Raw genomic sequence first — 18371 nt, forward strand, 5'->3', positions numbered from 1 at the left:
ACACGCTTGCACTCACACACACGCACACTCACACACAGACACAATTGGTGCACACACACTCACATGCACTCGCACCCACACACACACACTCACGCTCGCACACTCACACACACACACTCTCTCTCTCATACACACTCTCACACACACTCACTCACACGCACACTCACACACAGTCATGCACTCATACACACTCATACACACACACTCACACTCACGCACACACTCACACACTCTACCTCACACTCGCACTCACACACGCACTCACACACACACTCTCACACTCATGCACACTCACACACACTCGCACATGCACATGCACACTCACACACATTCACACACAGACACAATTGGTGCACGCACTCGCACTCGCACTCGCGCACGCACTCACGCACGCACGCAGACACAACTGGCACACACACTCTCGCACACACTCACGCACACACGCACTCACACTCGCACTCGCAATCGCACTCGCACTCACTCACACTCACACACTCTCTCTCACTCACTCACACACTCTCACTCACACTCTGACACTCTCACTCACTCACACACTCTCACACACACACTCACAAACACACTCTCACTCACTCACACACTCACTCACACACTCTCACACACACACTCTCACTCACTCACACACTCACACACACACTCACACACACACTTTCACTCACTCACACACTCTCACACACACACTCGTACACACACTCACCCTCACACACACACTCATACACACACTCACACACACACTCTCACTCACTCACACACTCTCACACACACACTCACACACATACTCTCACTCACTCACACACTCTCACACACACACTCACACACACACTCTCACTCACTCACACACTCACACACACACACACACTCACACACACACTCTCACACACACACTCACACACACACTCTCACTCACTCTCACTCACTCACACACACACACACACACTCACACACACACTCTCACACACACACTCACACACACACTCACACACACACTCACACACACACACACACTCACACACACACTCTCACACACACTCACACACTCTCACACACACACTCATACACACACTCACCCTCACACACACACTCATACACACACTCACACACTGACACACACGCTCTCACACACACAGACACAACTGGCACAGAACCTTTTGGAGTTGCAGGGGCGGGGTGCAATAAATGTTTACTCACTCTTGCTGACACCACCACATCGTTCCATCGTTTCCGACTCTGGTCTCCATCGTGCACAATGTTACCCACTGAGGACATGGCCTCCCCAATCTCCCTCCAAATGCTCTATATTGGGGAGGTGGAGGCTTGCCACGACCGGTGCTCCACCTCACGTACAAGCTCCTCCATCTCATCATCATTAAATCAGGGAGCTCTGGGCTTGGCCCCATCAGACTTCTTGGAAACCGTTTTTGCACTCACTATTACTTTCCTTGATGGATGGGTGATGATGAATTTATGTCCCTCTTTCCAAAGCTTACCCCTCTCCAACTGGCAGGTGCAAGTGAATGCACAGCTTTTATGTGCATTTGCAGCTGTGCCATCAGCCACAATCGTGGCAAAAGTGATGTCAGCGTCCAGAGGAAATTGCACAAAAAATCCCAAGTCTCGCACATGTGCGGTGCACGGCCTCCGATCTTTGCCGAGTCGCGAGACCTGCACCTACCGGCCACTGCTGCCACCGCCCGCTCCCGCCCGCTGACGCCCGCTGCCTGCCGCTGCCGTTGCCAGCGACACAACCGTGGCGAAACTCGCTCCCGACTGGCCCCAGTGGCAGTGGGCGGCAAAAAGTTATGTTCCACGTGGGGACCACAGAGAAATGGGCGGGCCTTAGCATTCACCACGTTCAGACCCTCTGATATCTATCCCTTAGATTATTTTTTTATCCATGCTGCTACTGCCCTTTAATCCCATGAGTTTATATTGGTACTTTATCAAACATCTTTTGAAAGTCCACATAGACAACATTACCTGCACTGCCCTCATCCACCCTCTCTGTCAAAAATCTCAATCAAGTTAGTCAAACATGGTTTGCCCTTCTCAAATCCGCGCTGGCTCTCCTTTATTAATCCATGCGTGTCCAGGTCACGGTTAATTTTCTCCCGGATTATTGTTTCTAAAAGCTTCACCAGCACCGATGTTAAACTGGCTGGCCTGTAATTGCCAAGTTTATCTTTCTCCCGTTTATGGACAAGGTTGTAACTTTTGCAATCCTCCAGTCCTCGTATCTGAGGAGGATTGGAAGATTGTGACCAGCACCTCTGCAATTTCTACCCTTACTTCCTTCAGCACCCTTGGATACATCCCATCCGGACCGGGTGACTTTTCTACTTTAAGCAGTGCCAGCCTTTCTCGTACCCCCTCTTTATTTATCTCATCCATTATCGCGACAGCCTCCTCAACCACCATAGCTTTGGCAAAGTCCTTTTCCTTGGTAAACACAATGCACATTACTCATAGAACTTTATAAATCACTGGTTGGGCCTCAGCTGGAGTGTTGTGGACAATCTGGGTGCCACACTTCTGGAAAGACGTAAAGGCCTTAGAAAGGGTACAGAGGGAGATTTACCAGGATGGTACCAGGGATGAGGGACTTCAGTTATGATGAGAGGAGAGAAGAGTTAGGACTATTCTCCTTGGAACAGAGAAGGTTAAGAGGTGACTGAATAGAGGTTCTCAAGACTATGAGAGGTTTGATAGAGTAGACCGAGAAAAACTATTCCCCGTGGCGAGTGGGTCAATAACCAGAGGTCATAGATTCAAAATCTTTGGCAATATATCTGAAGGGGAGATGAGGTGAATATTTTCACTCAGAGACCTGTTGGGATCTGGAATGCTCAGCCTGAAAAGTTGGTGGGAGCTGATTCCATAAATACATTTAAAGGGGAGTGGGACAGCTACTTGAGAATGAGGAACTTACAGGGTTACGGACAAACAGTGGGATGTGGGACTGAGCACGACTGCTCTATCAAGGAGCCAGCACTGGCACGCCGGGCAAAATGGCTTCCTTCTCTGCTGTAAGTTTTCATGATTCTATGATTTAGTTCCTCAGCCATAGAGCTGCTTTCTTGCTCTCGAGTTGTGTTGCTGCTTCCAGTTCGAGAATGCCTTGAGCTTGCGGCTTATTAGCGTCAAATTCAAGAGAAATGCAGGGAACAGCACCAACCTCTGTACATGGCCTTCTTTGACCTCACAAAGGCCTTCAACACTGTCAACTGTGAGGGACTATGGAGCGCCCTCCTCAAATTCGGCTGCCCTCAAAAGTTTGTCACCATCCTTCGCTTGCTTCACGATGACATGCAAGGCGTGATCCTGACCATCGGATCCACCACAGACCCAATCCACGTCCGGACCAGGATCAAGCAAGGCTGTGTCACCGCACCAATGCTCTTCTCGATCTTCCTTGCTGCAATGCTTCATCTCACCAGCAGTAAGCTCCCCGCTGTAGTGGAGCTAATCGACAGAACAAACGTTAATTGTTCAACCTCCGTCGCCTCCAGTCCAGATGCAAGGTCGTCCCATCCGTTGTCATTGAATTACATTATGCAGATGACGCTCGCATCTGCACATACTCGCAGGTCGAACTCCAAACCATCGTCACAACCTTCACCAAAGCATACGAGAGTCTGGGCCTTACGCTAAATATCCATAAGACAAAGATCCTCTACCAACCTGCCCCTGCCACACAGTACTGCCCCCCGATTATCAAAATCCATGACGAGGCCTTGGACAACGTGGACCATTTTCCATACCTCAGGAGCCTACTGTCAACAAGGGCAGATGTTGATGACGAAGTCCAACACCACCTTCAGTGTTTCAGTGCAGCCTTTGGTCGCCTGAGGAAGAGAGTGTTTGAAGACTAGGACCTCAAACCCGGCATCAAGCTCATGGTCTACAGAGCAGTAGTGATACCCGCCCTCCTATATGCTTCAGAGACATGGACGATGTACAGCAGGCACCTCAAAGCACTGGAGAAGTACCACCAACGCTGCCTCCGCAAGATCCTGCAAATCCATTCACAGGATAGGCGCAACAACATCAGTGTTCTCGCTCAGGCCATCATCCCCAGCATCGAGGCATTGACCACGCTCAATCAGCTCCGATGGACATAGAAATATAGAAACATAGAAAATAGGTGCAGGAATAGGCCATTTGGCCCTTCGAGCCTGCACCACCATTCAATAAGATCATGGCTGGTCATTCACCTCAGTACTTTTTTCCTGCTTTCTCTCCATACCCCTTGATCACTTTAGCTGAAAGGACCATATCTAACTCCCTCTTGAATATATCTAATGAACTGGCATCAACACCTCTCTGCAGTAGAGAAATCCACAGGTTAACAACTCTCTGAGTGAAGAAGTTTCTCCTCATTTCGGTCTTAAATGGCTTACCCCTTATCCTTAGACTGTGTCCCCTGGTTCTGGACTTCCCCAACATTGGGAACATTCTTCCTGCATCTAACCTGTCCAGTCCCATCAGAATTTTATATATTTCTATGAGATCCCCTCTCATTCTTCTAAACTCCTCTGAATACAGGCCCTGTCAGTCCTGCCATCCCGGGAATCAGTCTGGTGAACCTTTGCTGCACTCCCTCAATAGCAAGAACATTCTTCCTCAGATTAGGAGACCAAAACTGAATACAATATTCCAAGTCAGGCCTCACCAAGGGCCTGTACAACTGCATTGAGACCTCCCTGCCCTATATTCAAATCCTTTCGCTATGAAGGCCAACATACCATTTGCCTTCTTCACTGCCTGTTGTACCTGAATGCCAACTTTCAATGACTGATGTTCCATGACACTCAGGTCTCGTTGCACCTCCCCTTTTTCTAATCTGCCGCCACTCAGATAATATTCTGCCACATCATCCGCATGCCCGATACTCGACTCCCAAAACAAGCACTCTACTCGAAGCTCTGACACGGCAAGCGAGTCCCAGGTGGGCAGAGGAAACGCTTCAAGGACACCCTCAAAGCCTCCTTGACAAAGTGCAACATCCCCACCGACACCTGGGAATCCCTGGCCCAAGACCGCTCAACATGGAGGAGAAGCATCCGGGAAGGTGCCGAACACTTCGAGTCTCTTCACTGGGAGCCAAGTGCAAACAGCGGAAGGAGCGTGCGGCAAACCCAAGCACCCCACCCACCCGTCCCTTCAACCACCGTCTGCCCAACCTGTGACAGAGATTATAGGTCCCGCATTGGACTCATCAGTCACCTGAGAACTGATAGTAGTGTGGAAGCAAGTCATCCTCGACTCTGAGGGACTTCCGAAGAAGGGAAGACCTCAGCCATGCCTTCTGCCTCCACCAATTGTTCCCCATTTTGGTCCCTTCTTGTGGCACTGCTCCTCTGCTAATGCTGTTAATATGCCTATAGAGGATCTTTGGATTCCCTTTTTATATTAGCTGCTAATCTACTCTCGTGCTCTTTGCCCTTCTTATTTCCTTTTTCAATACTCCTCTGTACTTTTTATATTCAGCCTGATTCTCCCTGGCATTATCAAGCTGACACCTGTCATATGCCCCCTTTTTCTGCTTCCTGCTGCTGTCTAACTCCTTCATCACCCAGGGGGCTCTGGCTTTGGTTGCCCTCCCTTTCCACCTTGTGGGAATGTTCCTCAACTGTACGTGATCCTTCTCCTCAATTACCTGTCCACTTGCCAATTCTGACTCCAATTTACCCAGGACAGATCCCTCCCCGATTCGCTGAAATCAGCCCTTCTTCAGTTAAGTATTTTTATTCTGATTACTTCTTGTCCTTCTCTATAACTAATCTCAACCTTATGATCACTATTGCCGAGATGTTCCTTCACTATGACATTCTCTACTTGGCACACTTCATTCCCTTGAAGAGATCCTTCCTGAATTTCGCCATGCAGAATTGAATGCAGTACTCCAGATGGGGTTTGGTCAAGGCTTTGTACAACTGAAGCATAACTTCCTCCCATTTGTACTCCAACCCCCTTGAGATAAAGGCCAACACTCCATTAACCTTTTTGATTACTTTTTGAACCTATGCACTAGCTTTTAGTGATTTGTGTGCATGGACATCTAAATCTCTCTGCTCCTCTACAGGTTCTAGTTTCTTACCATGAAGAAGATGTTCCAATTTGTCTTTCTTGGGTTCAAAGTGAATGACCTCACACTTACCGACATTAAACTCAATCTGCAGTTTGCCTGATTATTAATCAGTCTATATTCCATTGTAACTTTTTTGCTTCCATCTACACAACTTACTGCCATTCCTAACTTAACATCAGCTATGGAGATGCCAAATCGACCCCATTAGATATCAGCCTTGGCTCAGTGGGTAACTCTCTCACCCCTGAGTCATAAGGTTGGGGGTTTAAGTTCCTTTTCAGAGACTTGAGCATAAAATCTAGGCTGACACTCCAGTGCAGTACTGAGGGGTGTGCTGCACTGTTGGAGGTGCCGTCTTTTGATTGAGATGTTAAGCTGTGATCTCAGGTGGATGTAAAAGATCCCACGGCACTATTTCAAAGATCAGGAGAGTTCTCCCCGGCGTCCTGGCCAATGTTTACCCCCCAACCAACATCACGCAAAAACAGATTATCTGGACTTTATCACATTGATATTTCTGGAATCTTGCTGTTCCCATCTTGGCTGCACAGTTTCCTCCATTACAACAAGAATTACGTTTCCAAAATACTTCATTGGCTGTAAATGTTTTTGGGCATCCTAAGGTCATCCGGAGGTCATGATTTCTATTTCTATTCAGTTATATATTTGTTGGGCAGGTCACATTGTTCGCATGCCTGACATAAGACTCCCAAAGCAAGCGCTCTACTTGGAACTCCTACATGGCAGGCGAGCCCCAGGTGGGCAGAGGAAACATTTAAAGGACACCCTCAAAGCCTCCCTGATAAAATGCAACATCCCCACCGACACCTGGAAGTACCTGGCCAAAGACCGCCCTAAGTGGGGGAAGAGCATCTGGGAGGGCGCTGAGCACCTTGAGTCTCGTCGCCGAGAGCATGCAGAAGTCAAGCGCAGGCAGCGGAAAGAGCGTGCGGCAAACCAGACTCCCCACCCACCCTTTCCTCCAACGACTGTCTTGAACTCAGTCTGTCCCAACTGTGGCAGAGACTGTAATTCCCATATTGGACTGTTCAGTCACCTGAGAACTCACTTTTAGAGTGGAAGCAAGTCTTCCTCGATTTCGAGGGACTGTCTATGATGATGATGATGAATCTCTTCCAGCCCCACAGCCCCCCGAGATATCTGTGCTCCTTTAATGCTGCCCTCTTGAGCATCCCTGATTATAATTGATCAACCATTGGTGGCCATGCCTTCAGCTGCTTGGGCCCTAAAGCTCTGGAATTCCCTCCCTAAACCTAGGCTGGATAGCTGTTTGTTGGCCGGCGTGAACACGGTTGGCCAAAATGGCCTCCTTCTGTGCTGTGAATTTCAATGGTTCTATGAAATGCACAGCCTGGCCGGCGGGTGGGAGTTAGACACCAGCGGCAGGAGGCCGCAGCTGAAGACTTTGAGGGACGGCTCCTGGCATTCAGGAGCATAAGAACATAGAACATAAGAATTAGGAACAGGAGTAGGCCATCTAGTCCCTCGAGCCTGCTCCGCCATTCAATAAGATCATGGCTGATCTGGCCGTGGACTCAGCTCCACTTACCGGCCCGCTCCCCATAACCCTTAATTCCTTTATTGGTTAAAAATCTATCTATCTGTGATTTGAATACATTCAATGAGCTAGCCTCAACTGCTTCCTTGGGCAGAGAATTCCACAGATTCACAACCCTCTGGGAGAAGAAATTCCTTCTCAACTCGGTTTTAAATTGGCTCCCCTGTATTTTGAGGCTGTGCCCTCTAGTTCTAGTCTCCCCGACCAGTGAAAACAACCTCTCTGCCTCTATCTTGTCTATCCCTTCATGGAAGTTCGGCGATCGCATCTTGGAGGGGGGAGGTAGAAAGCTTCCATGACGGGTCGTGGGGGGGTGGTTTGGGGTCGGGGGGATGTCTCCTGCTCCTCCTGGCCCACAATGAGTGCTGGAAGAGACACTCCCCTTTTCCCGCCTCCCTTTCACTGCTGCGTTTCCCGACCCGCGGGAAACCCGCGCAGCATCAGCGAAAAATTAGACGGGGCTCCCAATTGCACTGTGGAAACCTGATTTAAACATGTTAATGAATTATCCGAACTTCGTCGCATAAGAAAATGTGTTGAGTGCGTGTGTGGCATGTTGAGGTGATGTTCCCCGTATTTACTCTGAAACACTCCCCCAACCTTCTCCGCCCATCATGGGGAGGAGAGGATTAATATCGCGGCACACAAGCAGTTGCTGCTGCCCCGGTTCTTACACCTGCTATTCGTTATATATCTGAGTATACCTCTACAATTTGTTATTCTGTCTTAAGTTCCATAATGGATTCCAATTGGCCCAGAAATCCCGGCCTCCCCGGGTCGGTACGGAGTATGTACGGAGTGTGTACGGGGTGTGTACGGAGTGTGTACAGACCCGGGAAGGCATCGCAAAAGCCGAGTTTCAGCGCACAATGCGCTTGCGCTGAAAACCGGCTTTTCCGCTCCGCATCTCGGGAGCCAGGACATTTGCACGGGCAAGATTGTGGGATTTACCCATATCTTGCCCAGCAAATGTCCTGCAAACTCTTGGCCTGATAAAAGCAGTCAATGGAGGCCTCAGGACCGGGAACTCGTGTGGGCGCAGCAGGAACAGGTAAGTGCGCATCTTTTTTCTAGAATCCAGATGAACGCCCGCGGGAAGGAGAAACCAGGATTTCTGGGCCATTGCTTTTAGTTGAATTGGAAGCTTTTTCACAAAGTTGAGCTGAAAGTCTAAATTAACTGCTTTAATTTGAAGGAACATAAAATTCTATGAGACTTACTGACCCCTGCAACCACATTTCTGATATGTTGTGCGAGAACTTTATAAATCTCTAGTTAGTACTATGAGGGCATTGTGTCCAATTCTGGACACCGCACTTTAGGAAGGATGTCAAGACCTTCGAGATGGTGCAGAGGAGATTTACTAGACTGGTACCAGGGCTGAGGGACTTCCGTTATGTGGAGAGACTGGAGAAGCTGGGATTGTTCTCCTTACAGCAGAGAAGGTCAAGGCGAGATTTGATAGAGGTGTTCCCATATGGGGATGAGGCCAAAAATAATAAATACCTTCAATTATAAAATTGAAACATCTCCAGGATTTTACAGGTGGCTTTCTGTTTTCTTGCCTTGTTACATTTTTCTTCCTTTACTTCATTAACTACTGATCAGAACAAACATTAATTAGTAATTAGCCTCAAAACCTTCATGAAGAATATAACAAATTAGTTAATAAATGGAAAGGAAGTAATGTCAAAGGTTGATTGCTGCTAATTTTTAAAAATGTAAGCTATTGCCCACAGCTACTCACGGAATCCTCCAAAGAACTTTCATCTTACTTCTGACAACCCTGAAAAATGACTGCGCAATAATAATTCTGTTAAAAATAAGAAGCTGAGCTGTGCATGTGATATAAATATTGAGAAAGTTGCCCTGATGTTTTGGCCTATGCACCAATGAAATGCAATGTCCTCAAAGGAACTGATTATCCAATTACTCAGCTGGGCATAACTCTACAAGCTGACAATAAAAACTGCGACTTTGGAATCATGGGAGCAGTACTGGGCCATTCAGCCCCTCAAAACTTTTCCACCGTCCAATTAGATCAGGATCAGTGCCTCAGCTCCATTTACCTGCTTTCATTCCATATCGCTTGATACCCTTACCTAACAAAAATCTATCGATCTGTGTTGAAAATTGACATTGACCTCCAGCATCCACAGTCTTTTGGGTGAGAGAGTTCTAGATTCTGTGAGAAAGTGCCTCGCTCCCTTATGGCCTACCTCTAATTTTAAGATCATATCCCCTTTGTTCTGGATTCTCTCACCAGAGGAAATAATTTCTCTATACCTACCCTATCGAATTCCTTAAGCATTTTACATACCTTGATTAGATCACCCTCAGATTTCTAAACTCAAGGAACACAAGCCAACCTGTCTCTCATTTATGTACATGCTGTTTGTAGCCACCAGATGGTGTCATTGTTGGAGGCCACTGAGCAGCACAAACATGGTGCTGCTCTGGTATAAAAGGCCAGCCATTTTGTGAGTCAGGCACTTTGGGCCATAATAAAGCAGAAACAAGGTTGTGCCTTGTTCAGTTAAACAGTACTCAGTTTGTACCTTTATTGCATACATAACACTGTCCTCATAATTTAACCCATGAAACCATGGTATCATTCTGGTGAATCTGCACAGTACCCCTCCAAGGACAATATATCCTTCCTCAGATTTGTTACACAAAACTGAATGCAGTGGGGTCTGACCAAGGCCCTGTACAACTGAAGCATCGTTTCCTCACTATTCAATTCAAATCCCCTTGAGATAAAGGCCAACATCCTGTTTGATTCCTGGCCACCATTTTAGCTGATACTGTCAGGTACTGTCTGTTATGTATTTGTAACCTGCATCACACCTGTCCACCAGAGGGCCTACCTGTTAGAGTCCCAAGGGATCCCAGCATCCCTTGGGAACACAGTATATAAGCACCCATGAAGTACCTGCACTCTGGATCTACAATAAAGGAGCTAAGGTCACACTTGCTTATTACACACAGTACTTGGTCTGACCATTAATTATGAGTATAACAATTGGCGACGAGGTAACGAACAACCACGTGAAAATACAAAGAACAGTCTGGAGAAGTTCTCAGAGGGAGACGATTGGGACGCCTGTATGGAGAGACTCAACCAATACTTCATAGCCAACGAGCTGGAAGGGGACAAGAACGCGACCAAACAAAGGACGATCCTCCTAACTGTCTGTGGGGCAACAACCTATGGCCTCATGAAAAATCTCCTGGCCCCGGCTAAACCAACAGAGAAATCCTATGAAGAACTGTGTACACTGGTCCGGGAGCATCTAAATCCAAAGGAAAGTGTTTTGATGGCGAGATATCGGTTCTACACATGTCAATGATCGGAGGGCCAGGAACTAAGGCGCCTTGCAGGACATTGAGAGTTTGAGGGATTCCTAGAACAAATGTTCAGAGACTTTTTTTTAACTGGGCATCGGACATGAGACAATCCTTCGCAAACTGTTGACTGTAGAAACTCCAAATCTGAGCAAAGCCATAACGATAGCCCGAGCATTTATGTCCACCAGCGACAACACCAAACAGATTTCACACAACAAAGAAGTTTCAGCCAGTACTGTGCACAAAGTAACGTCAGTTTTGAGCAGAAATGTACATGGCAGAACGTACACATTGGCTGCTGTGGCCCGACTTCAATTGACCCAGAGTCCGCCATCATCTGTTAATGTGAGGCAGTTAACACCCTGTTGGTGCTGCGGGGGTGATCATCGGCCCCATCAATACCGCTTTAAGCACTATGGGCCCAAGTTTCGGTCTCAGTTGCTCCTGATTTTTTGGAGCAACTGGTGTAGAACGGAGTATCTTAGAAATTCAAATTCTCGGCATTTAGTTTGCTCCAGTTCTGGTCAGTTAGAACAGTTTCACTTTGGAACAGAATTTTTTTTTCAAAATGGGGCGTGTCTGGCCACTTACGCCTGTTTTCAAAGTTTCGGCAGTGAAAACTTACTCCAAACTAACTTAGAATGGAGTAAGTGAAGATTTTTGTACGCTGGAGAAAACCTTGTCTACACTTTAGAAAATCAGGCGTAGGTTACAAATCAGGCGTAGGGAATGGGGGGGGGGTTTAAAGGGAAGTTTATAAACATTAAACACTTCAGTTTTACAAATAAAGAGCCATCATCAATAATAAATGATAAGAACATCAATAAATCAACCAATAAATCAATCAAAAAAAATTAATAAGAAATAATTTTTAAAAAATCAATAAATAAAACATTTTCTACTTACCGACTGCAGCACCGGGAGCCCTCCAACAGCGTGCTGGGATGCCCCACCCCACAATGTGTCTCTGTCAGTGTCTCTATCTCTCTGTCTGTCTGCCTGTGTGTGTCTCTCACTCTCTGTCTGTCAGTGTCTGTGTTTCCGACAGCGAGGGGAGGGGGAGGAGGGGGGTAGAGAGAGAGAGAGGGAGAGGGAGGGAAGGGGGGGAGAAGGGGGAGGGGGGGAGGGAAGGAGGGGAGGGGGGAGGAGAAGGGGAAGGGGAGAGGAGAAGGGGAAGGGGAGAGGAGAAGGGGAAAGGGGGGGAGAGGAGAAGGGGAAAGGGGGTGGAAGAGGAGAAGGGGAAAGAGAAGGGGCGAAGAGAAAGGGAAGGGGGTGAAAGGAGAAGCGGGGGGAAAGGGGAAGTGGAGGGAAAGGGGAAGTGGAGGGAAAGGAGAAGGTAAACCAGATTTACAGGTAGGTGGCGTTGGGTCGGGTCGGGTCCGGGGTCGGGAGCGCGGATCGGGTTGGGGGGTGCGGAGGGAGGTCGGTTCAGTTCGGTTCGGGTCGGAGGCAGGGAGGGAGAGGGAGGTCAGGTCGGGGGGGGGGAGGGGAGTGCAGGTCGGGTCGGGTCTGGTCCGGGTGGGGGAGGAGGGAGGGAGGTCAGGTCGGGTTGGGGGGGGGGGGGTCGGGTCCGCGGTCCAGGGGCGGGGGGAAGCGGGAGTCGGGTCGGTGTCGGGGTCGGGTCCGGTCCGGGGGCAGGGTGGGGATGGGGGTAAGCGGGAGTCGGGTCGGTGTCGGGTCTGCTCCGGGGGGGAAACGGGAGTAGAGTCGGGCCGGGAGGAAGCAGGAGCTGGGCGTGGGAGGCAGCCTTATGCACGCAGTTCCAGTGAGGCCATTCGGCCAGGGCTAGGGGCTGCGTGCTTCGGGCCCCTCCCACACAGTTTTGGGCACCTGGAGCTACTGCACATGCACTGTTTTCAGCGTAGGGACCTAGCTCCGCCCCCAACTGCTCGGTCTTGGCTGCGCCAGGCTCAAGAGGAGCAGCAGGGAGCCGGAGAATCTGTAAGTTTTTTTTAGGCGCACTTTGTGGCGCGAAAAACGGGCGTCCAGGTCGGGGCTGCACCATTCTAGGTGTGGCCCGAAACTTGGGCCCAAAGTGTGCAACGGGACACCTCCAACGAATGTACAGGCGAGCTGCAAACGCTGCAAACCATCACATTGCAGAGGAAGATCGATCCACAGTGGATCAGATGGAATTGGAAACTCGTACTGAGGAGGCAGAGATGTACAGGGTACACACGTTCAGGACGAAATGCCCACCAATAATATTGAAAGTTGAACTGAACGGTATTCCAATGTCTATGGGGCAAGTCAGTCCATAATGAGTAAAACACGGCCTTCAACAGGCTGTGGGGGAAGAAGCACACAGGCCCAAGCTCAGCCTCATTCACACGAAGTCAAGGACTAACACAAAGGAACTAATCCCTGTAATTGGCAGTGCTGAAGTCAATGTCTCCTATGATGGAGAAGTACACGAACTCCCGCTGTGGATTATGCCAGGGGATGGCGCCATGTTGTTTGGCAGAAGCTGGCTGAGGAAAATCCGCTGGAACTGGGATGACAGGTGAGCGTTCTCGTCCGTCGATGACACCGCATGTACCCAGTTTATAAGCAAATTCCCTTTGTTATTTGAGCCAGGCATTGGAAGCTTCTCGGGGTTGAAAGTGCAGATCCATTTGGTTCCCGGTACGTGACCTATCCACCACAAGGCACGGGCAATACCGTACATGATGCGTGCAAAAATGGAATTCGAGCTGGACAGGCTGCAACGTGAAGGCATCATTGCGCTGGTGGAATTCAACGACTGGGCCAGTCCGATTGTTCCGGTACTCAAGGAGGACGGTACGGTTAGAATTTGCGGGGACTATAAAGTAACGATTAACCGTTTTCGCTGCAAGATCAGTACCCGCTACACAAGGCAAACGACCTATTCGCGACCCTAGCTGGAGGGAAGATGTTCACCAAGCTGGGCCTGACCTCGGCCTATATGATGCAGGAGCTGGAGGAATCTTCGAAAGGCCTCATCTGCATCAACACACACAAAGGTCTGTTTATCTATAACCGGTACCCGTTCGGGATTCAGTTGGCCGCAGCGATTTTCCTGCGGAACATGGGAGGCCTGCTAAAGTCAGTTCGTTGCACAGTTGTCTCCCAGGATGACATATTGCTTACAGGTCGGGACATCACGGAGCACCTGAAGAATCTGGAGGAGGTTCTTAGTCGGTTGGATCGTGTGGGGCTCAGGTTGAAACGCTCGAAGTGTGTTTTCCTGGCACAGGACGTCGAATTCTTAGGAAGGAGAATCGCAGCAGACAGCATCAGACCCACCGACGCCAAGACAGAAGCCATCAAGAACGCGCCGCGACCACAGAACGTGACGGAGCTGCGATCGTTCCTGGGACTCCTTAACTACTTCTCTAATTTCCTACCTGGGTTAAGCACCCTGCTAGAACCCTTGCATGCACTACTGTGCAAGGGAGACAACTGGGTATGGGGGAATTTACAAGAGATTGTCTTTAAGAAAGCCAGAAATTTACTGTGTTCTAACAAACCGCTTGTCCTGTATAACCCATGTAAACGATTGGTGTTAGCTTGCAATGCGTTGTCATACGGGGTTGGGTGTGTGTTACAACAGGCTAATGAATCGGGAATTTTGCAACCAGTTGTGTATGCATCCAGGTGTTTGTCCAACATCGAAAGGGCCTACAGCATGGTTGAAAAAGAAGGCTCTATCGTGCGTTTATGGGGTAAGAAAATGCACCAGTATTTGTTTCGCCTCAAGTTCGAGCTTGAAACTGATCATTAGCCGCTCTAATTGCTATTCATGGAGAGCAAAGGGATTAATACCAATGCCTCTGCCCGCATTCAAAGATGGGCACTCTTGCTGTCGGCATACAACTATGTGATCCGCCATAGACCGGGCACAGAGAACTGCGCAGATGCTCTCAGTCGGCTACCATTGCTCACCATCTGGATGGAAATGGCACAGCCAGCGGACTTGCTCATGGTCATGGAGGCATTTGAGGATGAGAAATCCCCCGTTACGGCCCATCAGATCAGGACCTGGACCAGCCAGGATCCTTTACTGTCCCTGGTAAAAAAAACTGTCCTCCATGGGAGCTGGTCCAGTGTCCCAATGGAGATTCAGGAAGCAATTAAGCCATTCCAACAGATGCAAAGATGAGCTGTCGCTGCAGGTGGACTGTCTATTGTGGGGCAATCGTGTGGTCTTGCCCAAGAAAGTCAGAGACACATTCATTTGCGAACTTCACAGCACCCACCCAGGCATTGTAATGATGAAAGCCATAGCCAGATCCCATGTGTGGTGGCCTGGCATCGACTCAGATTTAGAGTCATGTGTACGTCACACTTTGCTCTCAGTTGAGCAATGCACCCAGAGAGGCACCGCTAAGTATGTGGTCCTGGCCATCCAAACCATGGTCGAGGATCCATGTAGATTATGCGGACCCATTCCTAGGCAAAATGTTTTTGGTTGTCATGGATGCTTACTCAAAGTGGATTGAATGTGCAATAATGTCTATAAGCACGTCCACGGCCACCATTGAAAGTCTACGAGCTATGTTTGCCACGCACAACCTGCCTGGTGTTCTAGTCAGCCACAATGGGCCATGCTTCACCAGTGCCGAATTCAAAGAATTCATGATCTACAACGGGATCAAACATGTCACATCTGTGCCGTTCAAGCCCGCATCCAACAGCCAGGCAGAACGTGCAGTTCAGACCATCAAGCAAAGCTTGAAATGCGTGTCGGAAGGCTCCCTGCAGACCCGGCTGTCCCTAATACTGCTCAGCTACCGCACCAGACCCCACTCACTCACCGAGATTCCTCCAGCCGAGCTTCTCATGAAAAGCGCTCTTAAAACAAGGCTCTCTCTGGTCCACCCTGATTTACATGATCACGTGGAGGACAAGCGGCATCAACAAATTGTGTATCATGACATCGCAAACCTGTCACGCAATATTGAGATCAATAATCCTGTGTTTGTGCTCAATTATGGACATGGTCCCAAATGGCTTGTTGACATGGTCACAGCCAAAGAGGGGAGTAGGGTGTTTCAGGTCAAACTGACCAATGGACAAACGCACAGAAAACACTTGGACCAAATTAAATTGCGGTTCACCAACAGCTATGTACAACCTGAAGAGGACACCACGAACTTTGACCTTCCAACATACACACGTGGCAATTGACATCACAGTTGACCACGAAACCGAACTCATCATCCCCAGCAGCCCGGCAAGGCTGGCTGCCCAACAGCCCAATAAAGAACTGAACAACCCAACCACACCAGCATTTGTACCGAGACGATCGACAAGGGAGCGCAAAGCCCCAGGTCGTCTCACCTTGTAAATAAGTGTATTGTTGACCTCACGGGGGAGTGATGTTATATATTTAACCCCTTGTAACCTGCATCACACCTGTCCACCAGAGGGCCTACCTGTTGGGGACCCAAGGGATCCCAGCATCCCTTGGAAGTACAGTATATAAGCAGGCCACCCACGAGGTACCTGCACTCTGGAACTACAATAAAGGAGCTAAGGTCACACTTGCTCATTACACACAGTACTCGGTCTGACCATTAAGTATGAGTATAACACTGTCCCCCTCCCCTTCAAATCGGTCGTCATCACCCTGGCCTCAAAAAGGACCCTTGACCCCTCTGTCCTGGAAAACTCGTGCCCCATCTCCAACCTCCCTTTCCTCTTATGACCATGGTAAACTGTCCCTCCTCATCGTTCTCGACAAAATCTGGGCCATTGATAGATTGGCGGAATGTGCAGACATTTGGCAGATAAGTGTGAGGTAATACATTATGGGAGTACAACAAAGAATGGGCGCCGACGCTTAATGGAAAGACACTAAATGGTGGAATGAACAGGGGTTCAAAAAAAATTGTATTGGTCCTGATTATTTCAGTGTCTGTATTTAATGTGCATTTGGTAAGAAATCTGGCAATTGGCTATTTATTCAAAAGATACATTATTAAAGGAAGAAAGTTTTTGTATATATATAGAGAGAGAGCAACTATTATGACCTCAGGATGTCACAAAGCAATTCACAGCTAATGAAGTATTTATGAAGTGTATTCACTGCTGCACTGTGTGAAATGGCGGAGCCAATCTCCACATGGCAATGAGATAAATGACCCAATAGGCTGTTTCAGTAATGTTGGTTGAGGGATAAATATTGGCCAGGTCACCAAGGAGAACTCCCCTGCTCTTCTTCAAATAGAAATAAGAGACCATTTCTATCCACCTGAAGGGGAAAATAGAGCCTCGGTGTAACGTGTTATCTGAATGACAAAGGGCCCGATATTAACGCGGAGACGCTTTTGGAGTAAGGCGGGATGCGGATCCAATATTACAAGGGAAACCCGGAATTAAGTTCATCGCGTCTGACAGTGGCTTTTAAACTCAGCTAGCTGATTAGCATTTTACCTCCGGGTTTGGCGTTGATTGCGAGCAGTGGGTGTGATGAAGACCCACGTCACAAGATCTCAACTCTAGCTTGTAACACGTCAATCCGAAGATGGAATTCAAATTCCAGACGGGCAATGGCTGCGCCGCCTTTCAAGGATGCCACCCGTGATGTGCAGCTGGGTCAGTGAGGAGCAGGAGAGAGATAGTCTTCTGCAGCAATGGGAGGAAGAAATCTGATATCAAGAAGGCTTGGCTGGAGATGGCCCAGGAGGTGAGCAGCAGGAGCATTGTGCCACGCTCATGGATTCAGTGCTTTAATGACCTAACCAGGTCAGAAAAGGTGAGTACAATGGCACATTCATCTACATCCTGTGTGCACATCATTCCACGCCCCTCAATCTGCCTTCTCAAGCCCACTCCATCACATTACTCCTCAAACCCACTTACCTTACACGTGCACATATCCTTCTCTTTCTGTGCTCTTCCTCACATCCCCATCTAGCCATCCACCACTCCCACTCCCACTCACCCTCATGCAATGTCATACCTCTCCCTCAAAGTCACCAAATGCTCTCCATCCATCAGGTGAACACATGCCATTACAGTCACTCATGCGTCTGTTTATTTCCATCATTTCAGCAGAAGAGAGCACAGGACATGAGGGAGAGGGAGAGAGCTGGATGTGGGTCTTGAGAGATCACAGGAAGTGCAGAGAGTTGGGATAAATGGTTCATTCTCGGGTTGGCAAGCAGTAACCAGTGGAGTGCTGCAGGGATCAGTGCTGGGACTCCAACTATTTACAATCTATATTAAAGACTTGGAGGAAGGGACCGAGTGTAACATAGCCACATTTGCTGACAATACAAAGATGGGAGGAAAAGCAATGTGTGAGGAGGACACACAAAATCTGCAAAAGAACAAAGGCAGACTAAGTGAGTGGGCAAAAATTTGGCA

The sequence above is a fragment of the Pristiophorus japonicus genome, chromosome 18 (genome assembly GCF_044704955.1).
Source record: "Pristiophorus japonicus isolate sPriJap1 chromosome 18, sPriJap1.hap1, whole genome shotgun sequence".
In the NCBI taxonomy this organism is placed as follows: domain Eukaryota; kingdom Metazoa; phylum Chordata; class Chondrichthyes; family Pristiophoridae; genus Pristiophorus; species Pristiophorus japonicus.